At 38.8% G+C, this 18,048-nt stretch overlaps 1 protein-coding gene and 1 non-coding gene across 3 annotated transcripts in view; one reads left to right on the top strand and one right to left on the bottom strand.

Moving 5' to 3' along the window:
* Window positions 1–18,048, bottom strand: part of PRIM2 (DNA primase subunit 2) — a 349,495-nt gene that overhangs the window by 109,850 nt on the left and 221,597 nt on the right. The gene's annotated exons all lie outside the window — the stretch shown is intronic.
* On the top strand, window positions 6,608–6,714 carry LOC132668177 (U6 spliceosomal RNA). Its single transcript, XR_009605523.1, has one exon. It is a non-coding gene; the product is annotated as a U6 spliceosomal RNA (small nuclear RNA).

Below are 18,048 nucleotides of genomic sequence, written 5' to 3'. Positions count from 1 at the left end.
AGTTTGTAAGCCTGAATAAATTTTACCTTCTGCCCTTTCTGCTTCTGCTCTAAGGCCACAAGACATTGCTAGAGAAAGCAATATAACAGTGCTCACTTAGCCAATCACAAATTTATGGCCTAGTACAGTTTTCTCATTAGTAAACTAAGACATAAATAAATACCTATTTCCTAGGACTGTTTTAAGGATTCCATAAGATGGTGCATGTAAAATATTAATTATAGTGCTTGGCATATGCTAGGCACTTGGTAAATGACCAAATTGTAATCATTCTGTAGCTTTGCAATCTTTTTTATTTATTTTAGGTGAACTCCTTAGCATACTTCCAGGAAGTGTTACTCTACACTCTCTTCAACATTCCTTAAGCCGTAAATGCATCAGATCTTTCTGGTAAATAATTTGCCTGCCTACTTTATTGAAAATATGGGCAGTCAGCATGACCTTCCCCAGCTCTTTTCTTCTTTCAAACACTCCTTTACCAACTTAAAATCTCTCGTACATTCTTCAGGTCTCAGACAAATAGGGATCCTCACTGAACTCTTTATGCAATTCATTCATTCATTCAACAAATTTTACTGAACATCTATGACTTTTCAGGTGTTGTGCCAAGTGCTGAGTATGGTGGTTAAAAAAAAAAAAAAAGGCAGAAATGGTCCCTACTCTCAGGGAGCATCATATGGGAGGGGAGATTGACACTATAGAGAGATGTTTACAAATTCCCTTTCTCTTTCCTCAAGCCTTGTTTCCTCAATTATTCCAGCACATCCTCCACTTCCAAGAGTTTCACTGATTCTGCCCTCACCAACATGAAAACAATCTTTGGCCCAGTCGTCCTCTATAGCTAATATGTTCTATTGCCCTTCTTCCTAACTTCTCAAACTTCTAGAACAAATACTCTATTTCCATTGCCTCCCTTTCCACATAAGGTCAATAAAGACTAAGAAACCTGCGTAACTTCCTAAAAATATCATCCATGCTGAAAGTATCAAGTACACCCTACTTTTGAGATTTTTCTCTTAGTACCGAGGATCCCAGACTGATAATTCTGCTTTCACTTTAGGTTTCTCCATTTCCATTCCAAATAGTGATTATTCCTTCAAAGTTGAGTCCCCTGTTCTCTAAACTTCTCTCTATACTCTCCATCTGATAGCTTATTTACCCTCAAAGGATTTTTCTCTTATTTTTATTTCAATGATTCTCAAATCCACATATCCATTTTTCTTCTCAAAGAACAAGGCCTTTCACAATACAAGTACTGAATAAATAATCACAGAATGAAATCAGGAACAAACAAGCCAACGAGTCAACCAATAAGAATTTCTACTTGGACATCATTTCAAATTTACACCCAAAACGAAACTCATGATCAATTTCTCATCCACTCCAATTCCAGACAATTCAGCTCCATGCCCATCACCTATGTTAAATTTAATTCTTTCCTCATGTTTCTCCATAAACTGTTCCTCAAAATGTTTCTTAAATCCACTTTTTCCACTTTGTTCTTATCATTATCACAATAAGACCTAATCTGGTCAACTATCCCATTTCTACTCTCTACCCACTTTAATTAACTGTGTACACTTTCTCCAGATTAATCTTCTGAAAAAAATAATTCCCCTCCCTATTTAAAATTCACTAACGACTGGGGTGCCAGGTGCCGGGTGTTAAGCATCCGACTTCGGCTTAGGTCATGATCTCAGGGTTCATGAGTTCGAGCCCCAAGTCAGGCTCTGTGCTGATAGCTCAGAGCCTAGAGCCTGCTTTGGATTCTGTGTCTCCCTTTCTCTCTGCCCCTCCCTCACTCATGCTCTATCTCACAAAAATAAATAAACATTAAAAAAATTTTTTTTTCACTAACGACATTCTCTTGACTAAAACCAAAGTTCATTTAAAGCAACTTATTGCTTTAAATGATAAGTGCATTCTAGCACTCATCTCTTTCTCCTCTTTTTCTCTCTCCTCACACCCTACTATTTTCCTAAATTAAACCAGAATAGTATTTTGAAAACATTTTTAAGTAGCAAAATCCTCCACTTAAGTGAAATCTTACACAGAATTCTAACACATGAAAGCAGAGGAAGATACAAATGTATGTTAAAGGTGGGGGGCAGGGCACGAATCAGAGAACTCAGCCTCCTTATGAATTTTTGCCCCCTTTTGCTAATTAAAATCAAGAGCTCCCACGAACACAGCCTGAAATACATTCCATTAATCTATATCCCTTGAAAATTTCCTAAAACAAATGATCTCTGCTGGAATTTGGTCCCTAATTCCCTTCTTTCCCTTTAAATTCCCTCTCCATGACACCTTTTAATAAGCCAGCACAAATTTTATTCTACCTGTAGAAACTTTACTGAGTACTCCATGTCAATCTAACCTCTCTTTCCTATGAATGATTCACACTTACAATATGTAAGAATCGATACCAAACCTTGAATGAATCCTCAATCAATAAAGTACAGAGATGTAACTATACATCTACATACATATATGAAATTACCATCCACATTCATATGATTTTCCAAAGGTATGTATATAATAGAACCAAATCTGAACTCAGTCCGCCTCTATATCTGTACCCTGTATTAGTTCTTTCCAACATTTTTCATGTCACTAAGCACACATAAAATGATATTTGTAAAGCACTCTACAGTAATGGCAGAAACTGCTCACAGTTGAAGGCAATTAGCTTTGAATAACCCAGGTCTAGCCCAGCTTCATCAAGGGTTCAAGGGATCAACATTGGAGTGTACTGGAAATTCACTAGCTGTACACCAGATAAGAAACTCTGCTGTACACATTCACTGATTTGGTATATACTAGGACCTGCCATATAACAGGGACTCAAATATATATATGTACGTGTGTGGCTTACTGATAAAGGACAACATTGTTACGTTCAAACTGCCTACAGGAGAAAAATGAGAGCTGAAGATTTTCAATGTCTATATTTTTATAACCAATTTATATAACGCTGGTTCATAATCTTTAGTGTGCATCAATTTCTCCTGGGATTCTTGTTAAATCACAAATGGTGGGACCCAACTCAGAGTCTGATTCAGAGAGCATGCATTTCTAACAAATTCCCAGATGATGAAAAAGCTGATGCTGCTGGGATAGGTCTTGGGAGAACCACTGGTCTTAAAAACAAAAACCTAAGCAATAAATATGACCCATACTTACACCACCACCCTCAGCCAACTATTTAATCCTTTGGTAGTCAAATTTTGATGACATAAGTCTGTTTTAAGTCATGATGCAAGCTGGATTCTAGAACCAAAGATAAGGTTTTTAAACAGTGCTAAATGTTCCTTGACCCAATTATAACAACATGCAGTAGACCTTATGTATGCAATCATCAGGGACAGGAATTTCAGCAACATAAAATGTTCATGAGATACATATTGTGCTTAATATCCAATAGAGCCTGGTCAAAGCAATTCAGAACAACAATACTATAAGCAATCTGATTAGGAGGACACATTGCTTTGAATTTATTAGAAGAATTATCTAGTCCAATTTAATTCTTAAAGCTAGTGGCTGATACAATTTAATATTTAAGTTCCAAGTGAAAGAGTATTTTAGGGGTATGTTCTTTTCAGGCTTTAAATAGAGGTTTGATTAATTTTATCTCTTACACACAGGGTGAGGCTTTTTCTCAGGTAGACTGGCATGTAAATTAAAATTACAAGTAAGAACAACTCGCATAAAACTATCCTGTAATTAATTAAATCTATTTTACTTCCATAAAGCATAGGTGCATTTACTTTATGAATTTAAGAAATTGTTTATGGAATAAGGCATTTAAAACTTCAAATACCTCTTATAGAATCATTCACAAATCCAAAGAATCCAATTTGGCAACCTAAATACAATTAAAAATTTTTTTAATGTTTATTTAGTTTTTGAGAGACAGAGAGAGACAGAACCCAAGTGGGGAAGGGGCAGAGAGAGAGGGAGACACAGAATATGAAGCAGGCTCCAGGCTCTGAGCTGTCAGCACAGAGCCCGATGCGGGGCTCAAACCCACGAACTATAAGATTATGACCTCAGCTGAAGTCGAATGCTTAACCAACTGAGCCATCCAGGCACCCCTCTAAATGCAATTTTAAAATGTCCTCATGCCCCAGTGACAAGGGTAACTGAAAAGGCTTTTGTTTTTCAAGTTCTAATCTAAGAGAGTGACATAGGAAGAACCTACACTCACTTTTTCCATGGACACACAAATCCACAGCTCTTCATAGAACACTTCTTCTTAAAGAAGAATGGAGGGCTGACTAAACAGCTTCTGCACAACAAAGGAGAGAATGGCAAGAACAGCAAGAGAGGCAGATACAAGGTAACTAACAAAGGGAATCCCCAACTGGAATGTTGCGGTGGGGAGGGAAAGCATTGAGGGACCGGAAGCAGGTCACCTGCCCTGGAACACAAGAAAAAGAAAAAAAAAAAAAAAAAAAAAAAGGCCTAATTTAAAAGAACAATGAGCATATAAAAGAGCCATCCCTATAACACTGCCAAAGGGCAGGGGTGCTGCTGGAACTCACTGTGGCTCTAAGGGACTGGTGAAGACCATGGTTTACACTTTCCCTCTACCTTGAGAGGGCAGAATGGGGCAGAGTCTGGTCCCCACAGACAGCTTGCTGCCTTATCCAGCACCATGTCCCTAGCCCACATCAGCCCCTGAAGGACCAGGGAAAAGAAAAGAAACCGTGGTTTCAAAGGGCAACTAGCGTACAAAAAAGCCAGCTCTAGAACTTGGCCAAATGGTGGGAAAGAACTCTCTCCAGGTTAGAGTGGCTGGCAAGAGCCTTGGTTTATATTCCCCCTTCATCCAGATGATGTGAAAGGGGGCAGGGTCCGCGCATCCTAACTGACCTGCCACCTCAGTGAGCCCTGGTACCCTGGCCTACACCAGTCCTAGCCATTCCACCAAGGTGGCCCCAGGGCAGTGCACACATGGACACCCCTAAACACTCCAGGTTCATGCCACATCGGATTCAGGCAGCTTGCTGGGTGACATCCAGTGCAGAGCACTCTGGGGCCTCCCAGCCAACACCTGCCTCAGTTCCAGCCATGTGACAGGGCACACTCTGAGCAGAATACCCAGGACACCCAACCCAGGGTCACCTGGCGGGCTCTGTCAGTGGAGCACATGACTTGATCTCAGGGTTGTGGTCTTGAGCCCCATGTTGGGTATAGAGATCACTTAAAAAAAAAAATCTTAAAAAAAAAAAAACTTCTCTTATTATTATTATTTTTTTTTTTAAAGGACACTCAACCCATCCTCTGCTCCAGCTACCCTGCAGGGCCCTCCCTGCACTTAGCAGCCTGGGTTACCATGACTTACACCCACTTCAGTTTCAGCTATCCTGCCAGGGTACCCTCAGTGTGGAGAAACCCAGAATCCCTGGGTTGCACCCACCCCAGCATTGGCTGTCCTGCCAGGGTACCCTTTGCATGGAGGGCCCAGGGACCACAGTGACCCATAACTACTTCAGCTTTAGCTATAATGGCAGGGTTTCCTCTGTGCAGAGTGCCCCAGGACTACCCCAGCCTGTGCCCACTTCAGCTGCAGCTGTCCTGCCAGGGCATCCTTTGCATAGAGAGCCTTAGGACGAACCCCAGCCTAGGCACACAAGGGCCACACAATGACCATACACAAAATCATTTCTTCAAGTTTAGAAGCACCTGTCCCACCTAATTCATAGAAACAAACACAGAGAGTAAAGCAAAATGGAGGGACGAAGGAATATGCTTCCCCCAAAACACAAAACAAAACCTCAGAAAAATAAATGAAAAAGAATATTCCTAATAAATAGTTTAAAGTAATGATCATAATGATATTCACTGGAATGAAGAGGAGTATGGAATAACTCAGTAAGACCTTCAACAATAAGAGAGAAAATATAAGAAAGAACCAATCAGACTTGAAGAATACAATAACTGAAACAAAAAAATATACTAGAGGGAGGCCAGAGTAGATTACTGGATGCAGAAGAATAGATCAGTTATCTGAAAGACAAGATAATGGAAAGTACCAAGGCTGAAAAGCAAAAAGAAAAAAGAGTTTTACAAAATGAGGATAGGTTAAGGGATATCTTGGACAAAATTAAGTGATCATTCACATTATAGAGGGCCCCAATGGAGAAGACAGAGAAGGGGGGCAGAAAATGTATATGAAAAAATAATAGCTGAAAACATCCCTAAACTATAAGAAAAAATAGACCTCCAGGTTCAAGAACCACAGAGTTTCAAACAAGTTGAACACATGGAGGCCCACGCCATGAAATATACTAATTAAAATATTAAAGGTTAAAGATAAAGAGAGAATTTTAAAAGCAGTGAGAGAAACAATAAGTTACATACAAGAGAAATCACATAAAGCCATCAGCGGATTTTTCAACAGAAATTTTGCAGGCCAGAAAGGAATGGCATGATGTATTATTCAAAGTGCTAAAAGTAAAAAAACCTGTGATCAAGAATACTCTATCCAGCAAGATTATCATTTAGCAATGAAAAAGAAATAGTTAAAAAAAAAAAAAGTTTTCCAAATGAAAGTTAAAGGAAATTATCACCACCAAACTGGCTTTACAAGAAATGTTATAGAGTGCTCGATTTGGCAACACATATACTAAAATTGGAATGATACAGAGAAGATTAGCATGGCCCCTATGCAAGGATGACACGCAAATTTGTGAAGTGTTCCATATTTTTTTTAACAGAAGACCATGGGGGAGGGGAAGGGGAAAAAAAGTTAGAGAGGGAGGGAAGTAAACCTTAAGAGACTCTAAAAAACTGAGAATAAACTAGGGTTGATAGGGGGTGGAAGGGAGGGGCAAGTGGGTGATGGGCACTGAGGAGGGCACCTGTTGGGATAAGCACTGGGTGTTGTATGGAAACCAATTTGACAATAAATTTCATATTAAAAAAAATAAAATAAAATGTCCTGAATGTAAGGTTGCTCTAATAAAAAAAAAAAGAAAGAAATGTTATAGAGACCACTTTAGGAGAGGCCATAATTAGACATATGAATAAATAGAAAATAGGTGAATAAAAAGATGTAAAATATGATTCTCTCTCTCTCTCTCTCTATATATATATATGGTAGAAAAGGGAGTTTGGAAGATGGCGGTGTAGGAGGACGCTGGGCTCACCGCGTGTCCTGCGGATCACTTAGATTCCACCTACACCTGCCTAAATAACCCAGAAAACCGCCAGAAGACTAGCAGAACGGAGTCTCTGGAGCCAAGCGCAGACAAGAGGCCCACAGAAGGGGGTAGGAAGGGCGGCGAGGTGGTGCACGCTACACAGACTGGTGGGAGGGAGCCGGGGCGAAGGGGCGGCCCAAGGGCCAAGCAGAGCCCCCAGGTCTGGCTTGCAAAAGCAGAGGGGCCAGACGGAGTGTGTTCCAACAGCAAGCAGGACTTGACATCTGGAAGGTTATAAGCTAACAGGTCTGCTCAGAGAATGGGAAGGCTGAAGGACAACGGGAGGGAGAGTTATTGAGCCCCAGACAACAGAGCTCAGCTTGGCGGGGGGGAAAAAAGGTGCTGGCCAGCAGCATCTCCCTCACCCATCCCCCAGCCGAAATCCCAAAGGGAACCAGTTCCTGCCAGGGAACTTGCTCGCTCAGCGCAAACACCCAACGCTGTGCTTCTGTGTAGCCACCCCTCCGGCAGTGGGTTTGACTCCCTCCCGCTGCCACAGGGCCCCTTCTAAAGTGGATCACCTAAGGAGAAGTGAGCTAAGCCTGCCCCTCCTGCCCCCGTGCACCTTGCCTACCCACCCCAGCTAATATGCTAGATCCCCAGCACCACAAGCCTGGCAGTGTGCAAGTAGCCCAGATGGGCCACGCCACCCCACAGTGAATCCTGCCCCTAGGAGAGGGGAATAGAAGGCACACACCAGTCTGACTGTGGCCCCAGCGGTGGACTGGGGGCAGACATGAGGTCTGACTGCGGCCCCGCCCACCAACGCAAGTTATTCAAGACAGCACAGGGGAAGTGCCCCGCAGTTCCACACCACTCCAGGGACTATCCGAAATGACGAAACGGAAGAATTCCCCTCAAAAAAACCTCCAGGAAATAACGACAGCTACCGAACTGATCAAAAATTATTTAAACAATATAACAGAAAGTGAATTTAGGATAACAGTCATAAAATTAATCGCTGGGCTTGAAAACAGTATAAAGGACAGCAGAGAATCTCTTGCTACACAGATCAAGGGACTAAGGAACAGCCAGGAGGAGCTAAAAAATATTATCTATGAGTTGCAAAATAAAATAGAGACAACTACGGTTCAGATTGAAGAGGCAGAGGAGAGAATAGGTGAACTAGAAGATAAAATTATGGAAAAAGAAGAAGCTGAGAAAAAGAGAGATAAAAAAAATCCAGGAGTATGAGGGGAAAATTAGAGAACTAAGTGATGCACTAAAGAGAAATAATCTACGCATAATTGGTATTCCAGAGGAGGAAGAGAGAGGGAAAGGTGTTGAAGGTGTACTTGAAGAAATAATAGCTGAGAACTTCCCAGATCTGGGGAAGAAAAAGGCACTGAAATCCAAGAGGCACAGAGAACTCCCTTCAGACATAACTTGAATCGATCTTCTGCACGACATATCATAGTGAAACTGGCAAAATACAAGATTAAGAGAAAATTCTGAACGCAGCTAGAGATAAACGTGCTCTAACATATAAAGGGAGACCTATAAGAGCGTGACTGATCGCTCTTCTGAAACTTGGCAGGCCAGAAAGGAATGGCAGGAGATCTTCAATGTGATGAACAGAAAAAAAAATATGCAGCCAAGAATCCTTTATCCAGCAAGTCTGTCATTTAGAAGAGAAGGACAGATAAAGGTCTTCCCAAACAAACAAAAACTGAAGGAATTCGTCTTCACTAAACCAGCCCTACAAGAGATCCTAAGGGGGATCTTGTGAGACAAAGTACCAGAGACATTGCTACAAGCATGAAACCTACAGACATCACAATGACTCTAAACCCATATCTTTCTATAATAACACTGAATGTAAACGGGCTAAATGCACCAACCAAAAGACATAGGGTATCAGAATGGATAAAAAAAAAACAAGACCCATCTATTTGCTGTCTACAAGAGACTCATTTTAGACCTGAGGACACCTTCAGATTGAGAGTGAGGGGATGGAGAACTATTTATCATGCCACTGGAAGTCAAAAGAAAGCTGGAGTAGCCATACTTATATCAGACAAACTAGACTTTAAATTAAAGGCTGTAACAAGGATGAAGAAGGGCATTATATCATAATCACAGGGTCTATCCATCAGGAAGAGCTAACAATTATAAATGTCTATGCGCCAAATACAGGAGCCCCCAAATATATAAAACAATTACTCACAAACATAAGCAACCTTATTGATAAGAATGTGGTAATTGCAGGGGACTTTAACACCCCACTCACAACAATGGATATATCATCTAGACACACAGTCAATAAAGAAACAAGGGCCCTGAATGATACATTGGATCAGATGGATTTGACAGATATATTTAGAACTCTGCATCCCAAAGCAACAGAATATACCTTCTTCTTGAGTGCACATGAAACATTCTCCAAGATAGATCACATACTGGGTCACAAAACAGCCCTTCATAAGTTTACAAGAATTGAAATCATACCATGCATACTTTCGGACCACAATGCTATGAAGCTTGAAATCAACCACAGGAAAAAGTCTGGAAAACCTCCAAAAGCATGGAGGTACTACTAAAGAATGAGTGGGTCAACCAGGCAATTAGAGAAGAAATTAAAAAATATATGGAAACAAACAAAAATGACAATACAACAATCCAAACGCTTTGGGATGCAGCGAAGGCAGTCCTGAGAGGAAAATACATTGCAATCCAGGCCTATCTCAAGAAACAAGAAAAATCCCAAACACAAAATCTAACAGCACACCTAAAGGAAATAGAAGCAGAGCACCAAAGACACCCCAAACCCAGCAGAAGAAGAGAAATAATAAAGATCAGAGTAGAAATAAACAATATAGAATCTAAAAAAACTGTAGAGCAGATCAATGAAACCAAGAGTTGGTTTTTTTGAAAAAATAAACAAAATTGACAAACGTCTAGCCAGGCTTCTCAAAAAGAAAAGGGAGATGACCCAAATAGATAAAATCATGAATGAAAATGGAATTAGTACAACCAATCCCTCAGAGATACAAACAATTATCAGGGAATACTATGAAAAATTATATGCCAACAACAAACTGGACAACCTGGAAGAAATGGAGAAATTCCTAAACACCCACACGCTTCCAAAACTCAATCAGGAGGAAATAGAAAACTTGAACAGACCCATAACCAGTGAAGAAATTGAATTAGTCATCAAAAATCTCCCAACAAAGAAGAGTCCAGGACCAGATGGCTTCCCAGGGGAGGTCTACCAGATGTTTAAAGCAGAGATAATACGTATCCTTCTCAAGCTATTCCAAAAAATAGAAAGGGAAGGAAAACTTCCAGACTCATTCTATGAAGCCAGTATTACTTCGATTCCTAAACCAGACAGACCCAGTGGAAAAAGAGAACTACAGGCCAATATCCCTGATGAATATGGATGCAAAAATTCTCAATAAGATACTATCAAATCGAATTCAACGGCATATAAAAAGAATTATTCACCATGATCAAGTGGGATTCATTCCTGGGATGCAGGGTTGGTTCAACATTCGCAAATCGATCAATGTGATACATCACATTAATAAAAGAAAAGATAAGAACCATATGATCCTGTCAATCGATGCAGAAAAGGCCTTTGACAAAATTCAGCAACCTTTCTTAATAAAAACCCTCGAGAAAGTCGGGCTAGAAGGAACATACTTAAACATCATAAAAGCCATTTATGAAAAGCCCACAGCTAACATCATCCTCAATGGGGAAAAACTGAGAGCTTTCTCCCTGAGATCAGGAACACGACAGGGATGTCCACTCTCACCGCTGTTGTTTAACATAGTGTTGGAAGTGCTAGCATCAGCAATCAGACAACAAAAGGAAATCAAAGGCATCAAAATTGGCAAAGATTAAGTCAAGCTTTCACTTTTTGCAGATGACATGATATTATACATGGAAAATCCGATAGACTCCACCAGAAGTCTGCTACTAGAACTGATACATGAATTTAAAAAGGTGCAGGATACAAAAATCAATGTACAGAAATCAGCTGCATTCTTATACACTAATAATGAAGCAACTGAAAGGCAAAGAAACCGATCCCATTCACAAATGCACCAAGCAGCATAAAATACCTAGGAATAAATCTAACCAAAGATGTAAAAGATCTGTATGCTGAAAACTATAGAAAGCTTATGAAGGAAATTGAAGAAGATATAAAGAAATGGAAAAACATTCCATGCTCATGGATTGGAAGAATAAATATTGTCAAAATGTCAATACTACCCAAAGCTATCTACACATTCGATGCAATCCCAATCAAAATTGCACCAGCATTCTTCTTGAAACTAGAACAAGCAATCTTAAAATTCATATGGAACCACAAAAGGCCCCGAATAGCCAAAGTAATTTTGAAGAAGAAGACCAAAGCAGGAGGCATCACAATCTCAGACTTTAGCCTCTACTGCAAAGCTGTAATCATCAAGACAACATGGTATTGGCACAAAAACAGACACATAGACCAATGGAATAGAATAGAAACCCCAGAACTAGACCCACAAACGTATGGCCAACTCATCTTTGACAAAGCAGGAAAGAATATCCAATGGAAAAAAGACAGTCTCTTTAACAAATGGTGCTGGGAGAACTGGACAGCAACATGCAGAAGGTTGAAACTAGACCACTTTCTCACACCATTCACAAAAATAAACTCAAAATGGATAAAGGAACTGAATGTGAGACAGGAAACCATCAAAACCCTAGAGGAAAAAGCAGGAAAAGACCTCTGACCTCAGCCGTAGCAATTTCTTCCTTGACACATCCCCAAAGGCAAGGGAATTAAAAGCAAAAATGAACTATTGGGACCTTATGAAGATAAAAAGCTTCTGCACAGCAAAGGAAACAACCAACAAAACGAAAAGGCAACCAACGTAATGGGAAAAGATATTTGCAAATGACATATCGGACAAAGGGCTAGTATCCAAAATCTATAAAGAGCTCACCAAACTCCACACCCGAAAAACAAATAACCCAGTGAAGAAATGGGCAGAAAACATGAATAGACACTTCTCTAAAGAAGACATCCTGATGGCCAACAGGCACATGAAAAGATGCTCAACGTCACTCCTAATCAGGGAAATACAAATCAAAACCACACTCAGATATCACCTCATGCCAGTCAGAGTGACCAAAATGAACAAATCAGGAGACTATAGATACTGGAGAGGATGTGGAGAAACGGGAACCCTCTTGCACTGTTGGTGGGAATGCAAACTGGTGCAGCCGCTCTGGAAAACAGTGTGGAGGTTCCTCAAAAAATTAAAAATAGACCTACCCTATGACCCAGCAATAGCACTGCTAGGAATTTACCCAAGGGATAAAGAAGTACTGATGCAATCCTACTGTTGGACGAAGCTACATCAGCTCTGGATACTGAAAGTGAAAAGATTGTGCAAGAAGCCCTGGACAAAGCCAGAGAAGGCCGCACCTGCATCGTGATCGCTCACCGCCTGTCCACCATCCAGAACGCAGACCTAATAGTGGTGTTTCAGAATGGCAAGGTCAAGGAGCATGGCACACATCAACAGCTGCTGGCTCAGAAAGGCATCTACTTTTCCATAGCAGCACTCTCAACAATAGCCAAATTATGGAAAGAGCCTAAATGTCCATCAACTGATGAATGGATAAAAAAAATTGTGTTTTATATACACAATGGAGTACTACGTGGCAATGAGAAAGAATGAAATATGGCTCTTTGTAGCAATGTGGATGGAACTGGAGAGTGTTATGCTAAGTGAAATAAGCCATACAGAGAAAGACAGATACCATATGGTTTCACTCTTATGTGGATCCTGAGAAACTTAACAGAAACCCATGGGGGAGGGGAAGGAAAAAAAAAAAAAAAGAGGTTAGAGTAGAAGAGAGCCAAAGCATAAGAGACTCTTAAAAACAGAACAAACTGAGGGTTGATGGGGGGTGGGAGGGAGGGGAGGGTGAGTGATGGGTATTGAGGAGGGCAATACCCTCCTTTTGGGATGAGCACTGGGTGTTGTATGAAAACCAATTTGACAATAAACTTCATTAAAAAAAAAAAAAAAAAAGGGAGTTTAAAAAAATTTTTTTTGAATATGTTCAAACTTAAGTGACCATCAACTTAATATAGACTGCTATATACTTAGGATGTTATATAGAACTTCATGGTAACCACAAAACCAAAACCTGCAATAAATACACAAAAAATAAAGAGAAAGCCATGGGGCGTCCGGGTGGCTCAGTCAGGTAAGCATCTGACTTCGGCTCTGGTCATGATCTCGTGGTTCATGAGACTGAGTTCAGCACTGGGATCTCTGCTGTCAGCGTAGAGTCTGGATAAGATGCTCCATCTCCAGCTCTCTGTCCCTCCCCCACTTGTGTGCTTTCTCCCTCTCACAATAACAAATAAACTTTAATAAATAAAGAGAAAGCCAAATGTAGATTGTGCTCAGCAACCACAATGAAAGGGAACAAGAGAAGAAAAAAGGAAAGAGAAGAACTACAGAAACAACTAGAAAACAATGAACAAAATGACTATAAATACATACCTATCAATAATTTCTTTAAATGTAAATGGACTGAACACTCCAATCAAAAGATACAGGTGGAGGGATTAAAAAACAAAACAAAACAAAAAAACCCCACAAGACCCATCTATAATGTACCTACAAGAGATTCACTTCAGAGCTAAAGACACATACAGACTCAAAGTGATGGGATTGAAAGAGACAGTTCATGAAAATGAAAGAGAAAATAAAACCAGGGTATCATTACTTACATCAGACAAAATAGGTATTAAAACAAAGACTGTAACAGGATATAAGCAGGGGCATTACATAATGATAAAGGGATCAATCCAACAAGAGGACATAACAATTGTACATATCTATGCACTCAACATTAGGCACCTAAATATACAAAACAAATATTGACAGAAATAAAGGGAGTAATTGACAGTAATGCAATAATAGTAAGGAACTTTAAAACCTCATTTATGTCACAGTGTAAATCTTTCAGGCAGAAAATCAATACGGAAATAGTGTCTTTGAATGACATATTAAACCAGATGGATATAACATAAACAGATCCAAAAACAACAGAATACGCATTCTTTTCAAGGGCACATGGAACATTCTCCAGGATATGTTAGGCCACATAACAAATCTCAATAAATCTAAGAAGACTGAAAGCATAACATGCATCTTTTCCAACCACAACCACAACATTACAATGGAAATCACAAGAAAAAAACTGGAAGAAACACAAATACATGGAACTAAACATGACACTAAATAACCAATGGGTTAACAAAGAAATGAAAGTAGAAATAATAAAATACATGGTGACAGATGAACGTAAAATCACAATGGTCCAAAATCTTTGGGATGCAGCTAAAGCAGTTCTAAGAGGAAAATATGTAACTATACAAGCCTACCTCAAGAAATAAGAAAAAGCTCAAACAATCTAAACTTACACCTAAAGGATCTAAAAAAAGAACAAAGTCTAAGGTAGAAAGAAGAAAATCATAAAGATATGAGCACAAATAAAAGACACAGAGACTTAAAAAAAGGAAAAAAAAACATACAAAAGATCAATGAAACCAAGAACTGATTCTTTGAAAAGAAATACAAAATTAATAAACCTTGACCTAGTCTTACCAAAAAAGGGAAAGAGAGAGAGAGAGAAAGGACCCCAATAATCAGAAACAAAAGAGGAGAAATAATAACTAACCAACAGCACAGAAATACAAAGGATTATAAGAGACTACTATAAAAAATTATATGCCAAGAAATTGGACAACCTAGAAGAAGTAGAAAAATTCCTACAATCATACATTCTTCCAAAAATGAATCCGGAGGAAATAAAAAATATGAACAGACAAATTACTAGTAATGAAACTTAATCAATATTCAGAAAACTACAAAAAAAATAAATAAAAGTCCAGGACTAGATGGATTCACAGATGAATTCTATCAAGCATTTAAATTAGAGTTAATACCTAGTCTCAAACTAATCCAAAAAAATAGAAGAGGAAGGAAAGCTTTCAAATGCAGTCTAGGAGGCCAGGATTACCCTGATACCAAAACCAAACACACCATTAGAAAAAAATAAACCTACAGGCTAATATCTCTGACAAACACAGATGCAAATATCCTCAAAATATTACCAAGCTGCACTTAACAATACATTAGAGCAATAATTCACCATGATCAAGTGGGATTTATTGCAGTGATGCAAAAATGTCTCAACATTTACACATCAATGTGATACATCTTATTAATGAAGAATAAAAATGCTATGATCAACTCAGTAAATGCAGAAAATGCATTTGACTAAATTCAATATCCAATCATGATAAAAACTTTCTGAACAAAGTAAGTTTGGAGGGGCTACCGCAACATAATAAAGGCTATATGTGAAAAACCCACAGCTAACATCATACTCAACGGTGAAAAAAGCTTTTCCTCTATGATCAGAAACAAGACAAGGATGTCTACCCTCATCACTCTTATTCAGCAAAGTACTGGAAGTTGTACCCACAGAAAACAGACAAGAAAAAAGAAATAAAAGGCATCCATATATGTAAGGAAGAAATTAAACTATCACTATTGGCAGATGACATGATACTAGACATAGAAAACCCTAAACACACCACCAAAGAACCACTGGAGGTAATATATGAATTCAGTAGGTGCACCCGTGTGGTCCAGTCGGTTGAGTGTCTAACTCTTGGTTTCAGCTCAGGTCATGATCAGAGTTCATGAGTTCAAGCCCTGCATCGGGCTCCCTGTTGATGGTTTAGAGCTGCTTGGGATTCTCTTGTCTTCCTCTCTCTCACAAATAAGTAAAATTTTTAAAAAATAAATGAATTCAGTAAAATTGCAAGACACAAAATTAATACACAGAAACCAGTTGCATTTCTATTCACTAACAGCCAAGTGGCAAAAAGAGAAATTAAGAAAACAATTGCATTTACAAATGCACCAAACAGAATAAAATACCTAGGAATAAATATAGCCAACAAGGTGAAAGACTTATACTCTGAAAATTGTAAAACACTGATGAAAGAAATGAAAACCAACACAACAAATGGAAAGATATTTCATGCTCATGGACTGGAAGAATTAATATTGTTAAAATACCCATTCTACCCAAAGCAATCTACAGATTCAGTGAAATCCCTATCAAAATACCAATAACATTTTTCACAGAAGTGGAACAAATTTTCCTAATATTTGTATGGAACCACAAAAGACCCTGCACCACCAAAATAATCTTTAGAAAAACAACAAAGCTAGAGGTATCACAATCCCAGATTTTAAGATATACTACAAAGCTGTAGTAATCAAAACAATATGGCTCTGGCACAAAAACAGATACATAGATGAGTGGAACAGAATAGAGCCCAGAAATACACCCACACTTATATGATCAATTAATCTATAACAAAGGAGGCAAGAATATACAATGGGGAAAAGATAGTCTCTGCAATAAATGGTGTGGGGAAAATTGGAGATCTATGTGCAAAAGAATGAAACTGGATCACTTTCTTACACCATGCACAAAAATAAATTCATAAAGGAGTAAAGATCTTAAATGTGAAACCTGAAACCATAAAAATCCTAGAAGAGAACACAAGCAGGAATTTGACATTGGCCTTGGCAACATTTTTCTAGAAGATCTCCTAAGGCAAGGGAACAAAAGCAAAAATAAACTACTGGGACTACATTAAAATAAAAAGCTTTGCACAGCAAAGGAAACCATCAACAAAACAAAAAGTCAACCCATTGAACCTATTGCAAATGATGTATCCAACAAGGGGTTAATATCCAAAATATAGAAAGAACTTCTACAACCCCACATCCCCCAAAACAAGTAATTCGATTAAAAATAGGGCAGAGAACCTTATCAACATTTTTCCAAAGATGACATACTGATGGCCAACAGACACATGGAAAGATGTTCAACATCACTAATCATCAGAAAGATACAAATCAAAAACAATGAGATATCACCTCACACCTGTAAGAATGGCTAGTATCAAAATGATGAGAAATAACAAATGTTAACAAAAATGTGAAGAAAAATAATCCCTCATGCACTGCTGGTGGAAATGTAAACTGGTACAGCCAGTGTGGTAAAGAGTATGGAGTTTCCTAAAAAAATCAAAAACAGAATTACCCTATGACCCAGTTACTTCACTTCTGGGTGTTTATCCAAAGAAATGCCAACAATAATTTTTTTAAATGTATATATCCCTATGTTTATTGCAATATTATTTACAATAGCCAAGATACGGAAGCAGCCCAAGTGTCCATCGATAGATGAACAGATAAAGTGGTGTGTGTGTGTGTGTGTGTGTGTGTGTGTGTGTGTGCGCGCGCGCGCGCATTATAGAAAATTACTCCGCCATAATAAAGGATGAGATCCTGCCATTTGTGACAGCATGGATGGACCTAGAGGTTACTATGCTAAGTGAAATAAAACAGAGACAAATACCACATGATTTAACTTACGTGTGTAATTTAAAATCAAAACAAATAAACAAACAAATGAAAAGCAGACTCAGACCTATAGACAGAGAAAACAATTTGCTGCTTGCCAGAAGAGAGGGGAGTTGGAATGAGCAAAATGAGTGAATGGGAGTGGGAGATACAGGTTTCCAGTTATGGAAGAAATACATCATGGGAACAAAAGGTAGAGCACAAGGAATATAGCCAGTAATATCATAATAGATTATAAGTATACTTATGGTGAGCATGGCATAAGCTTAAGTTTGCTGAATTGCTATGTTGTATACATGAAATTAAGGTAACATCACGTGTGAACTATACTCAAAAAAAGGCTTTATTTTTAAATTTTTAATATA

Source organism: Panthera onca, chromosome B2 (assembly GCF_046562875.1).
Source record: "Panthera onca isolate mPanOnc1 chromosome B2, mPanOnc1 haplotype 2, whole genome shotgun sequence".
Lineage (NCBI taxonomy): Eukaryota > Metazoa > Chordata > Mammalia > Carnivora > Felidae > Panthera > Panthera onca.
The sequence above is the reverse complement of the archived record's forward strand: the minus strand, read 5'-3'. Positions and strand labels throughout refer to the sequence as shown.